Source organism: Ambystoma mexicanum, chromosome 4q (assembly GCF_040938575.1).
Source record: "Ambystoma mexicanum isolate Mex_15411 chromosome 4q, UKY_AmexF1_1, whole genome shotgun sequence".
Lineage (NCBI taxonomy): Eukaryota > Metazoa > Chordata > Amphibia > Caudata > Ambystomatidae > Ambystoma > Ambystoma mexicanum.
Window position 1 is genome coordinate 112,792,364 of NC_090928.1, and position 26,524 is coordinate 112,818,887.

Here is a 26,524-nt window from a genome sequence, read left to right on the forward strand (position 1 = left end):
TGAGGCCTTTGGGCATGTGGCGCAATACAGGAAAATATTAGATAGATAGATAGATAGATAGATAGATAGATAGATAGATAGATAGATAGATAGATAGATAGATAGATAGATAGATAGATAGATAGATAGATAGATGATGCAAGCACAGTGGTTCGAAGATGAGTGAGTGTCAAAGGCAGCAAAGGTGGTTCCCTTTGGTTCTACGGCATCAAATGTGGTTTTAAGGTAGCCTTAAGCAGTTTAACCGCGAAAACAGGGATTCTCACTGTTCTGGCTCTATGGATACTGTGAAACCCACTGCAGCGGCTCTCGGACAAGGTGCGTCATTTCAGTCTCTGTTCTCCTAGCCTCGGAAGGTTTGCAGCAGAGTAGCAGACCCTGGTCCTTTGCAAGAATCATACCCAAAGTGAGTTGCGCTTAAAGAAGTGGAGGAGACAGAACGGAAGAAGAGGTGCACAGAGAAAAATGATGGTGGAATCCTTCCCCAACTGTGCTCAGCTCTCTCTCATTGCATTAACCCTCTCTCTTCACAGACCAATAGCCCTTCCACATGAAACACTCTGGGTCTGCGTGGCCCTTGAGGGAACACTGAGAAATAAAAAATGTAGACACCAAGGTAATAAAGGTTTTTATTTAAAGTGTAGGGTATGTTTTATTTACATATGTCCTGTGTGTGTGTTTGGAAGAAAGCATGGGGCCTGGATGGAATGTTAAAAGAGAAAGAAATTAACAATAGAACTCCCCTGCCCAGGAATGGACTGGGCAGGGGAAAGAAAAGGATCCAGAGGGATTTGGAATAAAAGACAGTTGGAAAAAGACAGTTAGAGAGAGAAAGGAGAGGAGAAAGACTTACCAGGGGGGGTCGCTGCCTCGAGTGGCCCCCCAGGGCCTAAATATCACTAATGGTGATGGGCAGCACATGGGCTTGCCCCTAGGGATTAATCCAAGGGGACCTAGCTAGGCCAATCGGTCCCAACAGTATGCTGAGCCCAGGCAGCATGGCAGGTGCTACCTGGGCCAATAAAGAGAAGCCAGACCATGTGTGCGGGCGACGCAGACCAGGTTGCCCAGCCTGTGCCCCCAGATGGCCCACCTTGTTGCCAGCCATGCGGGCCCTTTGTTGAAGTCCTCCTGGGCTCCATTTGCTAAGCACAGCCCGGGTGGTGAAGGAGGGAGCAGTGAAGCAAAAACCAAAGTCCTGGGTTGGCCACAAGGGTCAAACCAGGTGAAGAAGAGCCAGGAGTAAGTCCTGGTCTTCTCCAATAAGTGGCTCAGGTAAAGAAAGCCCTGGGCCGCTCAGTGGATCCGCCTGGGATAATATGCGGCCCGCCCGTGTGTCTAACGATTCATGGCTAAAAAGGCGGGCCAGAAGCAGGCCATGGTGTGCAGCATTGATTACAGGCATCATCCCCTGTTGACATGGGGATGCTGCATGCCCTTAAAATGGCAGCAGGTTGTGGCACTGAAAGCAGCGGTGTCCCCAAAGCACAGGGGATTCCGCCTGAAGATTCAATGATGGCACAGGCCGCACAGTGACGCAGGTGGCCCTGAGGATAAATGGGCCACCCTGAAGATGTACAGTGCTGCAGGCGTGGCAGTGATGTCAGGTGGGTCCCTTAGCCAAAGAGGTCCACCCAGGATATAAACATAATGCTGCAGGGGCAACAGTCAGCATGGGTAGGGGACATGATTCAAGCATGGGGGGAGCAGTCATTGTGGGTGGCCCCACCTATGTGCTGAATGAGCCAACCAGAATAAGGAACAATAGGGCCAACCCCATACATTTTGCCACCCAAGACCAGGGACTCAGCCAGTTTCTGCCAGCCCACCATCCAGCCTTGCCTGCAACCCGCCCACCATTCAGCATTGTCTATAACCAATCACCGCCAGTACAGAGCCAGCACCAAAAGGACAGATGTCAAGGTACTATGAATGGGTCACCCCATTGTGACATAGTGTTTTATGTTGTATATCAATGGTAAATCAATGTATGTATGTATGCATAGTTATAGGTATATATGTATTTAAGTATTGTTATGTAGGGTAAGCAGGGGGAGTATAGAGTTGGGGGAATAATTGGGTGTATGTTAAGTAGATTGAAAAGTTAAGTAGGGGTAGGGCATTAAGCAGTGATGCCCATTATTTAAAGTAGGGGCTAGAGGGGAGGTATTCTGGCGTGAGGTAGTGGGATAGGATGGCAGCCTGCCTGCGGTAACCTAACAAGATGGGACCACCCACAGGGGTCATCCACTAGCCGCACACTCTGTGTGGGTGGTACCTGAATTTAAGTAGGGGGCCGGTTGGGCCAGACTCACCCTAAGGGTCCCCGAGACCACACCAAGGATAGATGAGCTGACATAATAGGTTCCCAGTCAGTTGGAGCTCACACAAGTGGACTCCTAGGGAAACAGTAAAAGATATATGTGTTTTTATTAAAGAAAGAGAGGTCCCCATTGGGATCCCTATGCAATTAATTCTGGTGTCTGTGTCCCTTAGTTAGAAAAAAAAAACTCAGGTTGTGGCCCATCTCCTGTTAACAGGGAGGTTGGGTGTGGGGGCAGTGGTATCCACGGGAACTGTCCCTGCTCCGGGGAAGGGGAGTATACGCCCTTGCACAGACCAGGGCCGGGAAACAGGGGCTACATATTGTCCGGCTGCGTTGGGCATAAACAGCCAGTCTAGGGGGAATACAGACAACCTATCCGTGGTTGGCCTGGGCTCACAGTGTTGACATACGTATGTTACAAATCATAAGTGACTTACATGTTATGTGAACTTTCATCCACCATACCCTAAACACTGTTTTGGCTTATATGTACAGTTTAAACTGCCACCAGGATGAAAGATCAGAATAATTAAGCAGTTGTAGAACAGAGGCGAATATCTTAAATGCTGCCTCTGCTCTTCAGTGACTTGGCTGTCATCAGCCGCTGTCAAAAGGGCATGTCTGACCTTTGCACCTGCTCTGTGCCACTCGAGAGCAGGAGCTGCGACCAGGAGACAGCTGCAGCAGGGCACGTTTGTCTCTACGCTTTTGGCATGGAGCAACTGAAAGGAGGGGTCTCCTACAGAGAGGGAATAACTCACATCGTGTTATTGATTAATAAAAATCAAAAAAGCCAGGACTTCCTTCACACTTGCCGGATGGCAATTCCTCACAACATCAAAATGCACGGCCTAACAAGGCAGCAGAGGAAGCAGAAGAGTGACAAGAAAGAAATAGGCCGGAAAACAATGGTAGAGATTATACCATGGCAGCCATGTAATATCTGCCATCCTCTCTTCCCTCCTTCCTGTACCCATTCTAGCTACTCTTGTATCCCAAACCCTACCTGTAACCTCATGTGTGTGTCCCCTATGTTCATTGCTCTCTTGCTTCCCAGGTAGGATTGCACATTTTAAATCCCATATGCCATTTGCTGCTGCATATATGAAACCCTTGTGCATAGGCACGTTCAGAAATACGTAATGTCATGAATGGTTTCCTCAAGCTCGGATACAAGGAAGGTCAAGATTGAAAAGTAGGGTCAAATGAGGGCCTTTCAATCTCTGAGTGGGTGCAAAAACATAGTTTACAGAAAAACACATCTACACATGATTAAAACAAATGATATTACAGCTGTGTGCCAGCTGTTTCATGAGTGCTCCAAATACACGGTGCAAATGCCATCTTTGGGATCAACACATTGGCCAGGTGTTCTCCCAATAATGCCATCGCAAGCACTGCGGCTTCAACCAGTTCCCACCACAGCATGTTGTGGACAATGAACGTTCTGTAGTTTAACGAGGTGAAAAGCCCCCTTCTGCCAGGGATCAATCAAGTGCGGGCGAGTTTTATCAATGAGAGAGAAGTCGCTCTCATCATCTGTCGAATGTCCAGTGGTGGCGTTAGAAAAAAGATGCCTAAATCGCATCTGTAGACATTAGTTATGAGAAGAGAAGGAACAACTTTATGATCACTTTCGGCCCGAGAGAGAAGTCGCTCTCATCATCTGTCGAATGTCCAGTGGTGGCGTTAGAAAAAAGATGCCTAAATCGCATCTGTAGACATTAGTTATGAGAAGAGAAGGAACAACTTTATGATCACTTTCGGCCCTGAAATGCCTTTCGTACAACCCTTTTGCAGGTAAAATAATAGGGAAAAAAGAACAAATGAAAAGGGTAAACGAATAATACAGTGATTCGAATCCCTCCAAGTTCTTTTAGGTCTGCCATAAGGATATATATATGGTATACAGTCTTTATAACGAACATTGTATGTAAACATGCACAGATAACGAAACTTTTATAACGAAAAACCTAACGCAAATGTATGTGGGGGTGGGGTAAAGGGTTAACTCTAGTCGGGAAACGGTTGGGGTGGGTTTTTATGGGTGGAAAGGGGGGTTTAGGGAGGACCCACCAAAAAAAAAAAGAAAAAAAAATGTGTTATGTTATGTCGTTGTAAAATGTTTGCTATATGTGCATTATACATAACACGTGTCATTATAAAGACATGTAACCAATATATATGAATTCTGTTAATAATGTCACACTTCTCTTGCTTTCCGTACTTCCGCCAGATAGGTTGCCGTCATGTGTGTTACTTTTGGATTGAGATTTCATAACCCCAGTATCATAGCACAGCTGGGATTAGATACCCTCTGTCTGCATAATAAAGGGGCCATTTTCTTTGTCTCCAGTTTGTGGTATTTTGGAATTCAAAGACCCAAAGGTTGGTGATGTTGAAACAAGAGCACAGAGTACTTACCGACACTTGTATCTACAAGTGTCCTCCTTTGCATTAGATCTCTCAGAGGGAGAGCGTTGGCTCGGCCAGTGCATACAACTATCAGCCCTTGGATTAGTCATAATGGCCGGACATGGTGGTGGCCTCAAAGGGTGTAAACATAGAGTTAAGACAACACATCAAGTGCACCAGTATGTACACTGGAAGGAAAGTGTGCAGTGAGAGTTAGCAAACACTCAGCAACACCTGGAAGGGCTAATTGGCACAGACCTGGAGGTGGTGGGCACAGTGTGGTCTTTCATTGGCTTTTCAGGCATCTTCTGCTACCTTAGAGGTCACCTTTGGCATGTTTGATGATGGTCGAGAGGGGGAACCAAGGAAGCGTCCAAGCAGCCATTAGCCTGGTAGCACTGCCAGGCTTGGACAAACCTGTGGGGCATTTAAATGAGCTAGAATGACCTCGGAAAATACGAGAAGATTCCCATCCAGAAAGCCAAAATGTTGGTTTCTTTTTCGCTGATGGAAAGTTAGGCTTTCTGTCATGTGAAGTGAATGTGTTTTCATGTGGCAAGTAACCAGGTTATGGTAGTTTATCATGCAAATCAGATCAGCACTGTCAAGATGGGATGTCACTTGGATAAGCCTGAGAACATAGCCGTTTTTGAGTAAAATATCACACCGGATGAATGATTTCACAGGCACTACAGTCTGTGCTAGGCAAGAAGGCGGTGGCACAATTAATACACCAACCGTTTTTGGTGCAAAGAATTGCTTCAATGTCATTGCTGCCCTGAGACTCAACAAGTAGGTTCCAGCTCCCTTTTTTGCACATGTGTAGAATCTAGTGGAAAATGCAGTCTTGCAATCACCCAGAATACAACAGCTGACTGCATGCCAGCCTCTCCAAAAATGCCTAAACCTCTTGAGTGTGAATTTCTACAAGAGGGATTAGTACTACAGCCTATATGTGCACAATGAAAAAAGAAAAATTCATGATGAGATGTTATGATTCATTTGTCTCCCACCCATTCGACAACTCCTGCCTCTGAAAAACCTTAAACTGAATGTTTGTCTAAAATTGATAGTCTTGATGAAGTTCTGTAAAAATCGATTCCTCGGAACTGAAACATGTAGAGTGTTATGCATAAGGATGTACGTTAACAATATGTGCCTGAACAAGTTATGTACAATGTATGGACAATATGTTCCTTGAGCAAAAGTTGGGGCAAACAGTATCACCCAACAAGTTCTAACATTGGGTGATGGGGTGTCACTAATATACAAACATTGAACAAGAGGAGTTGCATAGTGTGTTTCAAGTGGGAGGAAGGTTCAATATATTAGAGTAAGAATGAATACAGTACACATGAATTTATATTTTTATATTGAACAAAATAAAGACTAGTGAGAGTGTTTAAACTGTATCCGTATGTGTTGCAGAAACCTGAATGACAAACCCATGGTAGGTTTCTTCATGCATATGATTATTTATTTGATGGTCCGGGTACAGCACTGCGTGTGACTTTGTTTTTTCTCAGTCTCCTCTAATAGTACGAGTGCGCACTTATTTCTCTATGCATGCGCACACGATTGGCATATATCTAGAGAAGAAAGTGGTGTCAGTAGAACGTGCTCGGGCGAGCTCTATTGATGTTTTTGGTGTAGCTTTTGTGAAAGGTGTTCTGTTTCTGCTTATGTGGTGTAGCGTAATGTAAAACAATTAGATGTAAAGGGGGTCTAATACATTGCAAATGATCCCATTCTGGAAGGCTCTATGACTATATTGCTGAAGTAAGTCTTCGGATTTGTAGCGCCGTATCAGAAACGTCATCATTCCAGATAGAACCTCCGTTCTTCTTTCATCTCCATATATCTAGGGGTGGGACGTTAAATGAAAACTGTGTTACACTACTTGTCATAGAGATGTGTAATATTTCCCGACACACCCTGCAGCCCTTGCTACAACCAAGACCTGTTGCCTCATCAGGTAGCCGTTTTCCCCGTCGATGATATGCCTAAAGCGAAGGTAACTTCAACACTCCAGTCCCTTCATAATGTGGAACAAACCAAAACTATTCTGCCCCTGTGAGGTGCGTGGTTTTGACTAATCTGAGTGTGTTGTGATGTACGAGGATGTCTTCATGTCCATCTATGCTTCCAAGGTATTCCCGCTTACACCATTGGATTGGCAAGTGGATACGACATGGGCCTCCGAATGAGTATTATTTGCGAGAGCCTGGTTTGAATACCACCCTTGCCAATGCCTTTCAAAATTGGCCTTGTGATTTGCTTGCCTGTTTTGCTTTTCAAAAATGTTCTTTTATTTAGTATTATATTGTTTCCTGGGGTCAGATCTTAATTCCTTGTTCTATGGTCGGTAAATAGTCCAATAGCGGGAGCAATGGTGGAATAGAGGACTATTGGCTGGGCTTTTAAGCACAACTCGAACCGTTGTCCTGTCACTGACCCATTCATATGCTAATTATGTCTGTCTTCTGACATGGGGCATCTCTTGATACCCCATGGATTGGCAATACTAGTCAAGTGCGAGCCCATTCAGGGTTGAGCGCGGTGAAGAATGTCTGTTCGCTAATGTTATACAGCTATGCTATCTCTTGAATCTACTGTATGATGCACTAGGTCCATGTGTAGGTTCCACAGACTGTAAATCATACACTATGCTTTGGTTTACTGTATATATCTTCCCCATGGTCTTCACCTTAAATCCTCTTCTTGGTCTGGTAGTATGGTTTGTGGCTGTGCTGAGGTGGGGGAATGAAGTGTAATCCCAGGAACCCTTCAATTTATTTTGATTACGAGGATGCCCAAAAGTGTCTGTGAACAGAAAGGTTGATTAAAGAAAAAAAAAATGTCAGCCAATCAAATGAAAAAATTACAATAAAAAAAAGGTGTGAGTACAGACAGTAGATGTCTGCTGTGGGCAGAGGCATTACACTGTGGCCAGGTGCACGATCCCATGTAACTACTGTCTCATTGTTGATGCAACTCTCAGCTCTTCGGTGGCTGGTGGGGTGTAGAAGGGGGGTGTGGAGGGGGGAGTGGGAGAGGGGGAGAGGGGGTGGGGGGTCGGGACTGCCCCCTTCAGAAATCATATTTGTTATAGACACAAACTCCAGCTGGCCGATATTGTAAGTTAATATGTTCTGTGGAAAGCACTAGATAAATAACACATCATTATTGTACAGTGCACAGTTGAAGCATTTCAAAATGGAGGTCCTGGAACATATACAAGAAGTGGGTGCCTTTCTCTTTATGTCCGGGACACTACGGCTTCAGTTCATGAAAGCATCATGCATGGAACCCAGAAAGTTGACGTTATGGTCAGAAATAAGATCAGTCATGCAGGTGATGAGTGCGTTAAAGGATTGGCATTTTATTGTTCCAGGAAGTTTTTCTCCTGGACCCTTAGTGGCTCCAGCTGCATGTACGTATCAATGCCAGCTCCAAGTAAATTAGGAATTCTAGCCTGGAAGGCACTTCAAAACTTCACTAACTCTTCTGCAAACGGTGGAATATGCAATGACCATTTCGATCCACGCTGCCCAAACCTGATGTCTGTCATTACGAAAAGCAAGCTGTGGCAAGCAGGCGCTGTTGCAACAGTCCTCTGAAGTGACCCAGCAGCACAGAAGTGCAAAACTGAAAGCACATTCTATAACCCATTGTGGCAGTGCAGATGGTGCTTCTAGGAGTGCTGGGCAGCGCCAGTAAGTGAGAAGGTAGGTGAGGGATGATGTAAGGAGCTAGGATGCCGGAAGAAGGAAGGAGTTAGTGAGAAGATGGCAGGTGCCAGCAGCTTGGAGTGCAAGCTTGGACGATGAAATTCAGCCCACGTTTTGAGCAACCTGATTGGCTGGCGTGCCCGCCCAGTGTGCTAATACTTCTTTAAGTTTCGGAACCGAAAGGATTTGACGTGCACATGAAGCACATGATACCAACACTCGCGAACTGGAAGAGAATACTGCTAGAATGTACATGTTAGTAAAGCCAGAAAGAGCATACAAAATACTATTGAAAACTTGATTGTGCAGGTGCCATCTCCCAAATCAGTAACACGGCTTGTTTTTGCCCACTTGTGATAGCCGCAGAGAAAAACATTTCACAATACTATCCGAATCCTTCAAATTCATAGGAACTAAACAAAGGTGGCGCTTGCAGCATTTCGACTCTTTGTGTACAATGACTGCGTTAACACCTCAGCAATCAAAATGGAGGCCTCAGTTCATTGCACTGTGTTAGACAGAACTCAATGATTCAGTCATTCATCCATGTGTATGTCATCATAGGTTTGTTATACCACGGTTAATACCAGAGGTTTTTAAGCGCAGACCCAGGGATCGAACCTGTGGTGTTCCGTGTCCTCTTGCTTCTAACGCAAGCCTGTTGCCCCTGAGATATCCTCCTGAGACTTGTCAAATCACTTGTGTGCACATGTATCCAGGTCTCGCTGATACAGAATCCCTTTCCGGTTGGCCTATATAAGTCATTAAAAACTATTTACTTAGTAGAGTAAAAGCTTTACTATCCAGCACCTTCTTGACGAGAACACTCTTTAACCAGCGCCTCCCGCGCCGGTAATAATAACGGTTCTGCTTAAGTAAATGCTGGATAACAAGCTTTTGGAGCTGGTTAACAGAGCAACCAAGCCAGGAAGTTTTGTTTTCCAGCCTGTTTGCTTTGCTATCTGGTGCTGACAACTGACATTAGCACTGCGACAGGGTGGAGGATGCAGGGGGTGGAGGATGCAGGGGGCGCAGCCAATCAGGTGACTAGGAACGCAGGCTTGAACAGCAGGTGAAAGCCCATGTTCCATCTCTCCTGACGGACGGCCGGCTCCCCCGCCGATGCATCTTCACCCCACCCTACGTCCCGTTATTTATTTTTCATCCCTCCCCATCCCCCACTTAACCTATTTCTGCAGCGGCGGTACTTACCACCACTGCCGCTCCTTCCTCTCCACTCCTGCAGGCTGCCATGGAAAGAGAAGCGGGGCTCCATACGGAACCCCGCTTCCCTTTCCATGGCGGCTATCTTGGTAATGTATGTTCCTTCGTTTAACGGGACTCCGCGTGCGTCCTGTTGAATGAAGGAAAGCATTTATTTTCTTAGCGCCTTGGGTTACCGCTTTGGTAGCTTGGGTGCTAATTGTCTTAAGCCCCCATTCCAAGCGCTGGAATAGGCGGTAACGGCCTGGCTCCCTCGTTAATGGCCCTCGCATCGCTTGGGCGGTTAACTTCGGCTGTCGGACCGTTGAAACGGGGCTGAACGCCACATTCCGTCAGTTTGATATGATATGATAGTTTATATAGCGCCTCTACACAATGTGTTTCAAAGCGCTTCAAGGCAAGGGAGGAAACAAGGGAAAATATGACGACATTCTTACAGGCCATGAACAGTAAGGATGTGAAATTAACTATCGTACTCGGCCTGACGACATTTCAGATAGTGCAAGTGCCAAGACTTAGATAAGGAAGAGAGGGGGGAGAGTGGGAAGGAAATGGAAACAGACAGGCGACTACCGTACTAGGCCTGACGACATTTCTAGTAGAGCCGGAGGGAAACAAAAGGTGAGGGGTGCAGAAAGGGAGGGGAGGAACAAAACAAGCGACTATCGTACTAGGCCTGACAACGTTTCAGATAGTGCTGAGGGGGGGGACAGTAAGGGGATGGAGGAGCGACAGACGAGGTTGCTTTCATACTAGGGCCAGGGACAATTCTGATAGAGTAAGTCTTGGAATTCTTGATTATGTGGTACCACTGCATTCAATGTATGTGCATTAGTCTCACTTCCAACTAATGTGATTTAGCAGTGCAAACCCCACAGCCAACATGCATTCTTTACTGAATGAAAGTGGAGTGTTAGGAAGACCTAACATGGATGGTGGGTTTCAGATTGTCCTATTTCCCAGGCTGCCGTCCACTTATCTGCTAACTATCCCTTGAAAGCCGCTCCATTCCAGTTTCCTCTCCGCCTGGAACCAGACAACAGCTTGAAGAGAGCAGCTGCTCTCAACAGAGCAAGAAGCACACAAGAAAAGTTTATGATTCCATAACAATCAACACATCATGACATAATTACAGGAAGCCCCCAGGGTGTGCTGCACTCATCCTCGCCCATATGTTTTGTCGACAGCAGTGTGAAGGACTGGGCCCAGTGTAATCCAGTCGAGTAGTTTACGCACACTTCATTTCTGCCCAGGAGATTGTTTTTTTTTCTCTTTCCAATTCCTGACTTTCACATGAATATTTATTGGCGACAGTGAGTACCATATTTGCCCCGTCAGCTAAGTATGATGAAAGGCCCAGTGCACGCAGTGCAGCAATAATAACAGATTTCTGAAGGGCACTGGGCCTTTTGTGGGCATGAGTTGGGCAGGTTCCAACATCCGCGCATTTAACCTTTCTGTGGAGTGTCGTTATTTTTTAACAGTGCATGTAATGGGTAGGCCATTTCCAAAATGGCGCCGTTTGACTTTGACTAGGTTAACAGGATTTACTGCAGTTTTGTCGCTTGCCCTTACAAAGCAGATTTCCGATATGGACAAATGCTTGATGCTATGCCTAGGATTAATGGGCAGCACTTTCAATTCAATTATGCTGCAGGAAATTATTAGGCTCTCCAAAAGACTGAGATGCAAACGGGGGAGGGATTCGCTTTCTTTTTTTATAAACAGCATTGTGCTATTTGGAGGCCACGCCATTTTACGTGAATTTGGCAAGGACTAGGCCGCGTCCATTTACAGGGCCTGATATTATCGGATCGCAGCTGCCAGGGTAATTTTCGGTTTTGTCTCCTGCAGTCCTTAACCGAAAATGGTTCCCTGCGTGCTTTAGGAGGGAAGTTGAGTGCAGACCACCAGTCGGCTTTCGCGTGAAAGGCGGTTTCCGCGAACAAACTCACAGAACGAATGGGACTTCAAGAACAATTATGCCTCGCTGCACCAGCTGTGCACAGCTGTTTACAAAAGACTTTCTTTCAGCACATTTTTTAAATTCCACTCTACTCTTCAAAGGGTTTCTTGCTCACTTGGTTATCTTCCAGTTCTATGGGGTTTTTTTTATTCTCAGAGAATTCTGTATCTTGGCTGTTTGCTTTTTAATATTATTCATAAAGGGTGGCAATGCCAAGAGCTTAAAAACACTAAAATACCAAAATAATAGGAGGGCCCTTCACAAAAAAACATTTTCCCAGAAATACGTGAGACATATTCCTAGTAACCTACGAAGCATGAGTCACACCTATTCACCAAAGTACTTAATATTGATTCACAAAAAAAGTACAGGAACAGGCATGGAACCCTCGCCTCATTGGGGGGGGGCGGAGCATTTTGGGAGCATAAGTGTAGGGAAGGAGCCAAGCACCCCCACCTCAATCGAGCCGCCCCTTTCACCTGTATGTTGGAAACCAGAGTATGTGACGTATACAGAACAGCTGAATAGACAAAGAGCAGAGTATGGACTCAGTCCAGTACCAGTGAAAGGGTCAGTACCCAAGAGAATCTGGGAGCCAAGGTACCCATTGAGAAAACTTTATTTGCATACAAAGCAATATGATGGCCATCTGAATGAAATCCCTGAAGAAGCAGAACCAATAGACAACAAGGATGAATGATAGTATCACTAGCCATTGCTAAGTATATGTTACATGGAGCTGAAGATGAAGCACATAGAAAGATGCAATGACCAGAGAATGCAGGTATTTTATAAGGCATCAAGAAAACAATAAGGATAAGTGACATCTTGGGCTCAAGGTGAAGAAACTTATGCCACAGAAACAGATGAAGACATGAAATCATTTTACACATGTACAGATGCAGAAGAAACGCAAGAAGCAAAGTTATTGTGAAGCTAGCTCTACGCTTATAGTAAATAGATTGCGGCAAGCGCCAACGTGTACATACATAGGAATGAGAAAATTATGGATGTTTCCACTAAACCTATTAAAGCAGGTTGGACGCTAGCAAAAAGGCCTCAATTCATGGTGTCACAGTTAAAAAGCAGACATTGACTTACAAGCAGAGTATCAGTGAAAGGCAAGGCTGAGCGAGCCAAGAAGCCAAGGTCTTATCTAAACTGGAGTAAACTGACTTTGGATACAAAATTGTGTGAAAGAACAAACCTCCTGTTCAAAAGAAATGAACATAACAAGGAAGACGTCAGAGGTCTGGTAGGAAATAATATTAAATGCACGAAAAGGTTTGATTTTATGGTCTCTAGTCACATGGAAGCATGAAGTTGCCTACGCAAGAAGGCAGACTGTGCTTCTCACTCCCTAATTTTCTCAGCGCTAAGAGCACTCTCAAGAACGAAGTTCAAAGGCCTAATTGACAGTAGCCCACTGAGGTGATGATGGATTGACATGCTAATTGGTGGGAAGCTAAAGTTAAGGCAACCGCACCAGCACCTGGATGGCCAGCCTGCAGGCTGCTAATGTAGTTGAAAAAGTACTGAAGATGGTTAGAGTGCCAACCAATTGTAGAGGATCAGCATTTTCAGGGGTCCCATAGTGTGTAAACCAAAGGGACGTTGTGTATGTAGTGATGTTCATAGTGATCATTTTTGAAGGGAGGGCTTAGTTGTCCCACCTGATGTTAAGTAACAAATCACATAGTTACACTTTTTAAGACTAGTATGGATTATATACTTAGACGTTCACTCAGAATCAATAGCCCGTGCACATAAGTTTTGTAGTTTGCCACGTAGGATGACGTTAGTACACATGTGATTTAGACGTCATTTATGAAACATTTTGCTTATAAAAGTGTGTTTTTTTCTTAAAGTATTTTGAGTTTGAAGATCGAGCGTTTGCATTGATGTTCGTTATGCTCCCTGTTTTAGATAATTGATATTAAAACAGTCTTCCTTTTGTCAACTTTATTAATGTATGAGTAAGGTCTGCATCCCCATCCATCTCGAGGGTAATTGCTGCTCATCAAAGGGGCGGGACTATCCAGTTCATAAGAAAACCCACCATTTTTAATGTAAAACATGTCTGTGATAGTGAGTAGTGGAAGTTAAACTCTACTCTTTTTATTGGTCACAATACTAACCCAAACTAAAACATGTCTGTAAATTGCAGGACATATATACCCATGTGGACAGCCTCCGAACAGTACGTGAGGCATTGGCTGTTTCTGCTTCCAGTCAGGGCTGGACTGGCCTACAGGGTACTCTGGAGATTTCCCGGTGGGCCTCCGCGCCCTGGGCCTCTTTGGTATTTTATTTTCACATTCACTCACAGGAAAAGGGTTCAGCTAGCTCAAAGTGTGTAATATGAGGCCACTTTGAAAATTATTTCCAGGGCCTCTTTTGGTTCCCAGTCCACCCCTTCTTCCAGTCTTATGTACCAGCCAGCTGCTTGTGCATCAGAGCTCAGCTTTGCAATATGCATGTTTCCTGGGCGTGTACTTGGGCCAGAGCTCTGTCAGCGCTCTGGCAAGACAATCTTTGCCGGAGCGCCACCATGTCATGTACCGGCCCATTTCCTACATTCACCATTTCTGCATTTCCCTAAGTAAGACAAGACACAACTGAAAACCTTACACAGTCGCAACATCAGTGATCACAGGGTGTGCTCGGGAGTTGTGGGAACATCAAGGGGTGAGTGAATGGGCTATAGATACATAATTCCCACAAACATGTAACTTCATTTTTTATTAATACAAGTTCATAGATGCCCTAAAACCTTCTGTAAAACACACCTAAATTACCTCTAAATTATATCTGGATGTTCTAGGAGCAAGTGAAGTTGGTGAGGGAATTTCCTGCGCAAAAAAGCAGGTATGTGGTTTTGATGAGTTTCAGTCCAGAAACCCATGATTTGGGAGAGTGGTAAAACTACTGACACACTCGTAATGTAATGTAATGTAATATGACAGGATTGGCTCCAGAATGGGGGCATCTACACAATAAAGAGAATGACAGATGGAATTATGTCGGATCTGGGAAAAACACACACACCTTCTCTTACACCCGCAACCAGCCTGGCCGCAGCATTCTGAAATGCTGCAGCCTCTGAATTAAATAGGCTGGTTGGCAAAGATAAATGTTGTTATAGTAATCAATCTAAAACAGACGCTGCTAACAATTTTTGTTCGAGATTCTGATGGTAAAAAAAAGTCAGGGAGCCAGAAGGTAGACTTTTCACACCCAAACCTTTTCACTGATTTGCTGGGTTGGGGGCAGGGTCAGAGAGATTCAGGCCAGAAATCCTTGGTCCAGGAAGTTTGCGCTGTGACAGAGCCTGTGTCCATGATCTCTGTTTTCTCTCCATTAAGTTTAAGCCAGTTTCTGGCCATCCAGTTTGTTACTGCCGCCAGTCAGTTACAAAGCTTACGAGGGGAGTCGGGAACTGGAGAATCCATCCCGAAGAACAGCTGCGTGTCATCAGCATATGTATAAAACTGTATCCCATGCTCCTGAATAAGACCTGCCAGAGAACAGAGGTAACGATTAAAGAGGGGAGGAGAAAGTAAGGACCCTCGGGGGACGCCACAAGAGAGAGTAGTCGGAGGAGATTGAAAAGGAAATAAAGAAAGAGTATGGATGCGATCTGACAGTAAAGAGGTAAACCAGGCGCTAGTCGGAGGCCTGAGATCCCTGCCTATTCCAGGCACTGAATCAAGATGTTATGATCGATGGTATCAAATGAGAATTAGAACCCCAACCTCTATGTGGCCCTGGAGCAGAGCAATATCACTCAGGACAGAGACCATCACTGCTCAGTAATCCCAGCAGGGCGGAAACCAGACTGCAATGGATATAGAAGAGCATGAGATTCAAGAAAACGGGATGGTAGTGGGGTAATAATGCCTTCCATGAGCTTCGCAATACCTGTGAGCAGTATAATAGGCCAATCATTTTATTTATGTATTTATTTATTTTATTTGCTTTGCACTGACGTCCTCAGGCATCAGGGCCTGGAAGATACAGAAGGGGATCCACAACCGGAAAATTCACAACTAATTGAACAACAAAGTCTTTAAACATTTCCGAAAGGAAATCAAATTTCTGTCAACACGCAGCTCCATAGGGAGCTTGTTCCAGGTGAGCGCTGCCTGTCCTGGAAAAGAGCAGCAATTATCTCTGACACACTTGCTTCTGGACATAGCAGTACCATCGAGTCCTTTGACTGGGTAACTCTTGCAATTTGTTGTGTGGTGATACAATTCTTGAGGTACGAAGGTGCTTGTCCATACCAGCATTCGCGTATGATAGTATTCACCTTAAAACAAAATCTGGCCTCAACAGGGAGCCAGTGTAAGCCCCTCCTGTGCACTGTGATAGAATCACGTCTGGTAATATTTTTCACAATTTGTACTGCGTCATTTTGTAGTATCGGTAGCTTTTTGATACAGCTTTTGCTGACACCACTTAGCAGCGCGCTACAGTAGTCAATCCTAGGCATTATAATGGCTCTGACCAGAGTGGCACAGTTTGACGGGGAGACATACAGCTTCACTAGTCATAGTAGTCGCAAAAGGTATTGGGATTTTCCTACAATGTTGCCAGCGTGAGCTTCTGCGCTCAGCGAAGGTTCAAAGGTGACACTCAAGGTCTTCATTTTAGGCACTGTCTTAATGCAGTGACGATCTATAGTAAAACCAGAATACTCAGCATCCAACTTAGCACTTGTTTGAGATGACCCAAAGACGAGGAATTCTGTCTTAGCTCCATTAAGGCAGAGAAGACCATGTGTCTCCATCCAAGATAAGTCGAACAACATCAGCAGCCGTGATTTACTTTTATCCATGATATTTAGCATTTCAGTTTGCAAATCCAGCAGAGCGCTTTCCGTACCGTGGTATGATCTGAAGCCGGACTGCCTGGAGTGCAGAAGGTCTGTACTTTCCAAATGGTCCTGAAACTGTATTGTGACAAGTTTGTCGATTATCTTTAACAAAAAAGCAACATTCATTACGGGCCTTAGGTTACTGTGCACTTTGTGGTCTTTACCAGATTTTTTAATCATCGGGGTGACTGACACGTTTTTTATAAGATCAGGAACATTATTATCCGCAAATCAAGCGTTTGTAAATAGAACAAGAAATGGAGCAAAATGTTTGGCAGGATCAAGGACAATTTTAGACGGAATAGCGTCCCAAGGGCAATTTGTAGGTCCTATTGCCTTATGATTTTTCAACATTAAATCTACTGAAATGGCATTAAAAGAAAGAAAAAGCGGGTTATTGGGGTGTGAGAGCTCTTCAGTAACTGTAGGGATGGCAGTTTTCACAATGTTGGTCAAATTATTCACGATGTTAGCAGGTGCTGATCGTAATTCACCAGCAAAAGCTTTTTGGACTGCATCACAGTCTTCATTAGTTGTAATAAACAGATTCAGTTGTACTTGGGGCATCTCCAGATTCCTCAGAATCTCGAACAATTTCTTAGTGTAATTAATTGAATGTTGTCAAGTTGTGTGTCCCGAGGATGCTGCGAACCTGAGAATCCAGGAGACTTGCGCACTGGAGCAGCCAGATCGTTCGAGTTGTAAACTGGAAGACGAAAAGGCGACGCAAAGAAGCAGCCCCAGTTCCGTCCTGGTAATACAGGAATGAAAGGGGACCAGTTCCTGATGGCACGGATGGACTCTTCCCTGTTTTTTACATGACGCCAGAACAGTGCAAGCACTGGCAGTGAAGATCTGTAGATGTAGATCTGCAGGCTTGAGTGTGTAGTAATCCAAGATTGCTGGAGAGGCTGGTAAGAATGAGTAGAGTTGCTGCAATGCTGCTGGGTTAGTTGGGCAGTGAGAGAGGTGTTCCAAGTTGCTGCCAGAGTGAGAAATTCCAAGGCAGGGGTACCCAAGCAGGACGAAGGAAGTTAGGCAGAGCAAGGAGGAGAGGACACGGTAAGAAGGAGGCAGCAGACAGGGTGACAGAAGGGGAAGAACAGAACCCAACCAAGACAGGACCGGGTACCTAGGATCAGGAAGGGGTCCAAATTGAGCAAGGACCAGGGAACCAGGACCCAAGGAATACTGGCACTGAAGCAAGGAAGAGAGACAAGGAAAACTTGTCAAGGCAAGGAGCGAAGCGGAAAGGCAGGACCAAAACATGTTGAGACGCGGCGAGTGATCGTACCAGAATGTTTATATCGGGACCCGGCATGGAAGTGAGGCTTGGCCCGCAATCTGGATCTCGCATGCGCCAAAGCGGAGCCGCCGCGGGAACGAGGCTTGAAACACAAGCTCGCTCCCCGGCGACCTGCGTCCTCCACGCTTGCGCACCAGTTCGCCCAACGTCAGGCGGCACCCCATGAGATGGCGAACCCGGAAAGGCACCTCTCCTCTAAATCTGGAACCGGGGGTTCAGCCGCCAAGCTCACTTCTGCCCCAGAGGACCCCCCTGTTTCATAAACCGGGTAGGTGTTCTAACAAATGTATGATTTGAGTATTAAAGTACTTTTGTTTTGCTGTTTGAATTTCCCTCTGATATAGTTTTCCTAAGGCATTCCACAAGTCCTTATTTTCTTGTGTCTGTGTTTTTTCCCAAACATGTTCAGCGTTTCTTACCACTTCTGACTCTAGGCCCTTTCTCTAATTGTCTTAGCCTTCAGGGGTGCCACATGATTCAGCAACTCTGTTTAGGAATTGTTGTAATCTGTTACTAGAGAGTGCGAAGAGTCGCAATCAGAGGTTGAACTCACATGCCTACTGAGGCAGCACTCCAGATCTCTAGGCTGGATGTTGCCAAAATTTCTACTAATGACTTTTTTTAGAATGTTCTTTTCCTGGACTAGTTTGGTAGGCAATGTAAGTTCAAAAGTCACGAAGAAATGGTCAGACCAGACACAGGGTTTAATATCCAATGGACCTAAAGCCTATGACTCAGTCTAACGAAATCATGAGTATTGAAAACGTTGCACAAGATTTCTATTGTTGGGATCTTGAGGATTTCCAAGCCATCTATTAAAATCTCCAAGTATAACTGTAGAACTGTGAGGTTTATTGAAAGATGTTAAAATGGCTGACATTTTCTCATAAAGATCTGGTGTTTCTTTAGGCGGGTGGTAAACAAGAATAATGTTCACACAGTTGTTAGGGTTGGGTGTAATTTTTAACAACATAATGTCACATCCCTCACAAATTATAGGTGTTTGGAACAAGCACAGATCTTGCGTAGCTATGATTGCCGTCCCCCCTCTCCTGCTGTATTCTCTGTTTTGTGCAAAGAATGTATAACCCTCTAGAGTGGCCAAATCTAAGTTAGGGCCACTAGAGTATTTTAACCAGGTCTCTGTAATGCACATGATATCAATTTGATGGTCATGAATATAGTCCCATATGTCGAATGCATGTTTATCTAGGGATCGGGTATTAAGTAGCGTAATCTTAATGATTTGGCCCACCACCCCCTAGACTTTATTACTCATTCTCTGGGTATGTGAGGGTAAGGGATTGTTATCTGTTTTCAATACAGGTAAGACAATGGGCCTCATTTCGACAGTGGCGGTAGAGAGATAACGGCGCCGGTAGTGCTGCCGGCGCTATTATCACTCTACCACCACATTACGAGTTCTGCTTGCGGGGGGCGCTCTGCACGCCTGGTCAGACCAGACGTGCAGAGCGGCACCCGTGAGCAGAACAGGATGGTAGCAACGGTACTGTTATGAACGGTACCGCTGCTACCCTCCTACCCATTCCCATTGAGCCCTATGGGGGCTCAAATGGGAATGGGGACGTGCCAGCTCCGGGTCCCGCAAAAGGGAAATTACTGGGCCCTCCAAGGTTGGAATGGCCCAGTAATTCCCCTTTTGTGGGACCCAGAGCCGGACCCGAGTTTGAGGGTAGCCATGCCCTTATTAGGGGCATGGCTAACTCCAAACTCGTAATGAGGCCCAATATCTTGTATGGTTTTAGCAGGCGAATTGGGACATGGAGGTTATTTTGTGGGACCTTTTGTTTGCATAGCCAATATATCAATGCATTCCTGATCCTGTTGCTCGATCGCTTGCATTCGATTGCTTTCACACAATAAGTGAGTATAATTTGTAGTACTCGAGTCTGAGCCATGTGCAGTGATGGCTGACAATGTGGGCAGGATGTTATCAGTAGTAAATATACTGGGCCTCATTACACGGTAGGCCGTAACCATGGCGCTATGAGCGCCATGGTTGCCGCCGGTACCGTACCAAGTCCGCCATGGTGAATGGCGGAATTACCGCCACATTCCAAGGTGTGTGGGGGCGGTAATCACCCATTCACCATGGCACTTCCCCATTACCATTTGAGCCCCCATAGGGCTCAATGGGAAAGGGGAAGGCAGCAATTACGGTACCGCAAATTGCGGTACCGTAATTGCCTCCAAGGTCCATTTGCGTGCCCGTTCCTTAACGGCTTGTAAAACCAGCCGTTGAGGTTGGGTCCCGCAAAGGGACCTCGTAGTAAGGCGGTAAGGGTTTACCATTACCGGTACCCTTACCGGTAACAGTAAATCCTTACCGCATTCCATGTAATGGGGTCCACTGTGTTTATTAATGATAGTTTGTCTCCATGATTTCTGAGCTGCAAATAATGCATGGAGTCGAGGATCCATGAGTGACGGCTTAGCAGCTCCATATGGAACCCAACCACATAAATCTTAAAAGTACTTACAGCAGGACCTTACCGGGTTGCAGGTTTCCCCCAGCAGTTGGTCGTCAGCATGGAAGCATTACTTCCACAGATTGGCTAAGCCCTGACAAGCCGGCACTGACGCATCTGACCAACAATAATAAAGCTGCGGGACTACAGCACTCAGGGGAGTTGTAGTTCCGATAGAAGAGAATGAATAACATGGATTAAATGTGCAAACAATTTTCCTGTTCACCCAATTTAAAAGAAGTTAAATAAATCAGCCTGAAACAATAAAAGGTTAGAAGGCAGATCACAATGATTAAAAGATTTAAAAAGAATTTTGCAATACGAACTGAGCAATCTCTACTTTCTGAAAGTGATGGGTACTATCATCCAATGGTAGCTAGGGCCCGAGATTTGAAACTCGCTTTATATGGGCACAGACTGGCTAAGCCCTGACGCTCCGGTGCTAATGTGCCTGACCAACAATTAATAACTCTATAGGACTGCAGTGCTCAGGGGAGTTGTAGTTCTGACAGCAACCAGTAATAACAAGGATTAAAGGGGCAAACAATTTTCCTGTTCACCCAATTTAAAGAAGTAGAATAAATCAGCCTGAAACAATAAAAGGTTAGAAGGCAGATCACAATGATTAAAAGATTTAGAAAGAATTTTGCAATAGTGTTAGGAAAGATTTCCCTTTATGTGCAATTTTTCCCTCCACGTGTGAACCCCCCAAACTTGTTGCTTTTGTTTGTCTTACCTAACCTGACTTTTACCAGTGGAGCACAACCTTCAACTGCACTACTCTGGGCTTTAGCTCATTTGTTATGGGGAAAATGACATGTCCTTCAGACTGTCAATACTGGGAAACTAGGTTTCCCTTAGTCTTCGACTTTGTTTCTTGGTAACTTTTTATCTATGTGACAACTACCTTACTGCACCGCGCATAGGGGTACTTTTCTTTGATGGCCCTAGCCACCCTCTAAGGATTTTTTGGTGTTTGTACAAGTGTGCCTAGGATGAACTGGTGAGAAAATATCTTTCACACAATAACAGCGCCACGGGTATAGTCAAAGATTTGTGTCAGTATTTTAATTAGGTTATTCAACTCCCGTAGGAGAGCCCTTTTTGAGACACGTGTTTCAGCACGTCATGTGCCTTTTTCAAATCTGGCCAATTTGTGTTACAACATCACACGTGGCATACGATTTTCTATTCTTATCAATTTATTTCTTAAATTGCAACAGATCCTCGGGTTCAATCCTACCTTAAAAGTGTCATGTCTGGGCCGTGAGCGTCGGATCTCCAAATGCGAACTGGTGGCAGTTTACTTTTAAAGTACTTCGTTTTTATGGACCATTGCGCTTTTCCAGAGTTTGGCCCAAGACTGTGGCCAGTCCCGAAAATGACTGTGCCGTGAAGTCTTTTGTTCTGTCCTGTTGGCCATTTTGTCCCTTTGCCTTCCTCGAGGTCGAGAGACCCGGGTATTCCTTATTAGGACATGCAGCCTCCCTATGAAAACAGCAACTTTTGCGGGCTCCTGCATGTCACGTGTGCTAGTGCCCAGGTCGAGAGTTGAGACTGCCTGGTCCCAATCCACACTACTCCCGCCCACTGGTCGAAGTCTACAAAAAGAAGTAGTGGAACTATGTTCCCGACTGGCCTGCACCGCTCCCCACAGATCCCATCGCAGCGCCCCCTCCCATGCACAATAAAAACCCCAAAACACATGTGCCTGCTCTTTAAGGAAACGTCCTGTGCAGTGCACTGAAAGTGCAAGTTCCAGCCTCTTCCTACACTTTTATTTTAAAACAAAACCGTACCGGAACGGTTGCTTTTTAAAATAAAATTATAGGAACGGTAAAACCTAATTAAAATAAGTATAGGAGCACTGCTCCCGACCGCTCCCGTCCACTTCGACCACTGCTCCTGCCAGTATGCCTGGTAGCAATGAATGACTGGAACCACAGTCGGCCACGATTGTCCCATGCCTGGCATGCATGCAAGAGAGCAGATCTTCAATTAGTTATCTGAAATTTGAACACAAACCGCATCTTGGATGAGAGAAGGGGCTCTGCATACATTCCAGGTCGATCTACTGAGGCTCATACCTAACCTCATAAAGAGACAAGTATCCTTAACAAGAAAGCAAACTCGAGGAACTGCCGATGACGTGCTTGGAAGGTTTGGCACCCTGACCACATTATTGTCCCATCGGACCCCTTTTTCTTCATTGTACCAAAAAGGCCTGCAAGGGGACTTCACCCCTTTGGAGTAGTGGGAACAACTACTCTCGGCTGCTTCTACTTACCCTCGAAAAGAGCCCCTTTGGAAGTGCTCCTCGGCCATCCAGTGAACTGTCCAGTTCGAACCCAGGGTATCGCACAGGAACGCTGCCATCCTCAGTTGAAACTTTGACTTGGGGAATTGCTGGCTCGTGGTTCTGGACCCTCTCCCACCAAACTTCATTGCAATATCTCTCCTGGGTCACGATTTACGAGAGTGCCTAACGCCAACAGGATTTATGGTCCCTGTGCCGCCCGCTGTCGTGACCCTTGCTGAAACTGCCTGCAGCTTTTGCCTACCATGTCCTGTGATGAGCCCCACTGAAATTAACCTTCTTCTTCCTTCAAGGGCTGAGAAAAAGCAAACAGACTGTCATGGACGATTGTCCCGTACCACAGTCTCTTAGAACAAGAGCGTCCTAAAACTGCAGGGTTGACGTCTACAGGCAAAGTGGGCTAGACTGCCAAATTATGGTCTTGGCTGTGTCGAGGGTCGGTGAGTACTTTCCTAACTTACCGGTGGCCCCCTGGAACATCCATTCATTTTTACGCACAAGTGTCCCTCAATAGATACTCACGTTGGCTTGGATAGCCTGCGCTCCCCAGTTATTCCCGAACTCTGAAAGTCACTCTATTTGCAAGGATAGACCCTCTTTTAGGAATAGAAACTTATTCTTCATTGCCTCAAGCCGCTTCCTGAGCATCTACAGCCCCCTGAAGAGAACCCACTTTGTTAATGCACAACTGTACTTTGAGCGCTAGGCTCCTCTTTTCATAGGGCTGGACTACATAAAATAGGGATCATTGATGAAGGACTGCCTAAACTGATATCTGTGTTGATTTAACCCCTTTCTGTTACAGGTCGTGGTTATTCCTCCCTCCGCCATCATCAGCACTAGGCTATTCGCAGAATCTTATGTATGTTAAATAGTGAATGATTGTGTATGGTATTGTTTCTTCATAACTGTGGTTTAATTGTATTTTGATTATAAAGGCTTATCATAAATGTATTTTTGAATATACATCTGTCTAAGAGTAATCTATGGAGTTTTACTTTGTGCGCCCATTGTGGGCTTCCGATCATTCTCACCCCTCCTGAGACTATGGGGGTCATTCCGAATATGGTCGTAGCCATTGAGCAATTAGCTCCATGGCTGCCTCGCATACCGGTACCGACTCCGGTTTGGTACAATGGGGACTTACCGGTCCATTCCGAACCTGGAGGGACCGGTAAATCCCTTCTGTCCAAACGATTCCTCATTCCCATTTGTGCCCCCATAGGGCTCAATGAGAATGGGGAGGGAGCAAATAATGGGCTCGCTAACGGAAAGCCTGTTATTTGCGCCCTGGTCCCCTAACGGGACCCGTAAGGTACGTTTGGTCCGACAAAATGTTCCTTACGGCTCACGTTAGGGGACCTGGGAATCGGGCGGTAGGGGATTACCGGCACCAGTCTCCTTACCGGTGCCCGGTATCCCCTACCGCCCGACTCGGAATGAGGCCCTTTGTCTTGACCGCCTGCCAAGCTACCGTAGACTGGTCTGGTTTGTCCAGAAAGTTCCCCTATTTCACTAAACTAGGGTGGCCTCCTAAACCTCTGCCCACCAGGTCACAGTTTAGAAATCCATCTTAACAAATGCGAACAAAGCAATTTCTACTTTCTGAAAGTGACGGGGGCTATCATCCAATGGTATACGGTAGTTGACTTCAAGAGCAGCATAGAGCTGAGGTTTCTTCAATAGTGGAGAAAAAAGTGCTATGCTTCAGACTATCATGGATAAAGCCCCTCGAAAAGGATGCATGAACTGCAGCTGTGAAAAGTGAAATAACTGCCATGGGCAGAGTTTGGATGGACCAGAAAGGAATCAGGTCTGCTGGTGAGGAGGATTTGAGCTTTCAGAGAGACTTGAAGATAATGTTATCAGTAATCTGCCCAAAAGACACCTCTGATTAGATAGGAGTCAGGAGAACTCCTCTAAACCCCCAACCCCTCCACACGCCGCTATGGCTTGCTGAATACTTTGAATCTTTTTGTTAAATAATAAGCTAATCGCATCACATAGTGGTTGTGATGGCAGATGGTCAGTTGCCGGGGTAACAGTAGAAAGCTCCTTTGCAGCCTTAAAAAACTCCTGAGCTGCACAAAGACCTGATAAAACACGATTGATGGGGCAAAAGTGGAAAACTTTAACCAAGAACGAAAAAACCTACAATACACTGTCATGGATTGTGGCCCAATTGGGAGTGTCTCATTCATGTTTCATGAGGGTGAAAAACTATTTGCATATCATTCTAGTCCCAACCAAAAGGACAGCTGAACATGTAAATGCTTTGTAATCTCCTCCAATTGAAAGTACATGCAGAAAACCCAGGCATATGTATCTATCTGTTGGGTGTCATCAGTGAGGTGCAGCGGACTCTCTAGGCAATGAGAAGAGGGGTTTTCCATGTGTAGATTACCCAACACACATAGGGTGACTCTCCAGATGCAACATATTAAGATTCAATACATGAGCAAGTGGCAACCGAGAAAAAACAAAAGCCATAATAATTTGCTGCTTGGCCTGCACCCACTTAGGAGAGTGTCGGTCCCGTTTTGGCTCTCATTATGTTTCACAGAGGAAATAAAATGTTGTGTATCAATCCAAACTGACCCTCAAGGACAGTTAAGCACTGAACTATGAGCTAACTGCCTCTAAATCAAGAGCGCAGCCAAAACACCAGATGTGTTTCTACCTCTTGGGCATCATCAGTGAAGTGCTCCTGACTCTATACAACTGAGAGCAGGGGGCACACCTCAGGATCACCCGAACACACTTAGGCCCTGATTCACAGCGCGTTTTCCAACTGGGTGTTGCCATTATAAAAAGCTTCTGTGAATTAGGCCCTTAGGGGAAACCCAGCTGCTATATGTAAAAATACAAAGTGTGAGAAAAGCTAAAAAATATATATAGTATCCTGCTCTGTGGCTTGAGGCCTTCTTGGCAGAGGGTCAATCCTCTTTTTCCTGCCAATCCCTTTCACAAAGGAGAACATCCACCTACACATCTTTCTGGTATTAGCTTTCAGTTCCCAGGGGATAATGACATAGTTGTAGACCCTCATGTGTGGGAACATTCCCATAGAACAGGTTATTTGGCTGTGGTCGCTCTAAGCAGAAGGGGCCCAGGTGTTTGCAAATGTTGAAATGCTAAAAGTGCACCCAGAATCAGAAAGGGGAATTTAGACATGAACTACTTGCCCACTGTTCTGAGGGAGACACGTCACCACAGCCGTGTCTCATACATGATGCCTACCAAGGTAGAAATGTGTCTGGGGTCACTGAAGATACTCTTGCTGACAGGAGAAATGACCAGCATTTTGGTGCTGGACTTCCCTTGTATGTGCGACCAGATAGATTCGCAAATAGGCATTTCTCCTCAGGCAAGGTACCATGAGCAAAAACGTGTTGTTAGAACTCTCTATCATATAGAGTAGGTCATTTGGCCCAGTGTTTTCTCAGTAGAGGGACTTCCACATGTTGCACATTTTAAAACACTGTTTAACTGAGTAGAATGTTTTTTTCGGAAAACGTTCATTTTTTGCCTGTCTGATCTTATGCACGCTAACTGTTAAGTAAAGTTATTCTATGTGTGAGGAACCTCAGGGCATCCTCCAATTTACCTCCTTTGGATCTTCTTCTCAGGTCGCCAGTGAAAGGCTATCACTTTTGGATCCTGACCCTGGGGGTGCATATGTGAGGGAGGATCACCAGGGTGGAGGGACCTTGGGCAGTGGCGAGAGGATGTCTTCAGGCGAGACATGGTATTCCCCTTTCCCATATGAGAATGAGTGCTACCCTGCCCTGCCCCAGTAGGATATTGTCAGGCTTTTCCACATTCACCAATTGTTCCACAATCAGGTACCTTTAAGAATCGCGCGAGGAAG

At 45.4% G+C, this 26,524-nt stretch overlaps 1 protein-coding gene across 1 annotated transcript in view; it reads left to right on the plus strand.

The window, feature by feature from the left end:
• LOC138467516 (sodium/potassium-transporting ATPase subunit beta-1-interacting protein 2) overlaps positions 1–26,524 on the plus strand; it is a 798,058-nt gene that overhangs the window by 101,932 nt on the left and 669,602 nt on the right. The gene's annotated exons all lie outside the window — the stretch shown is intronic.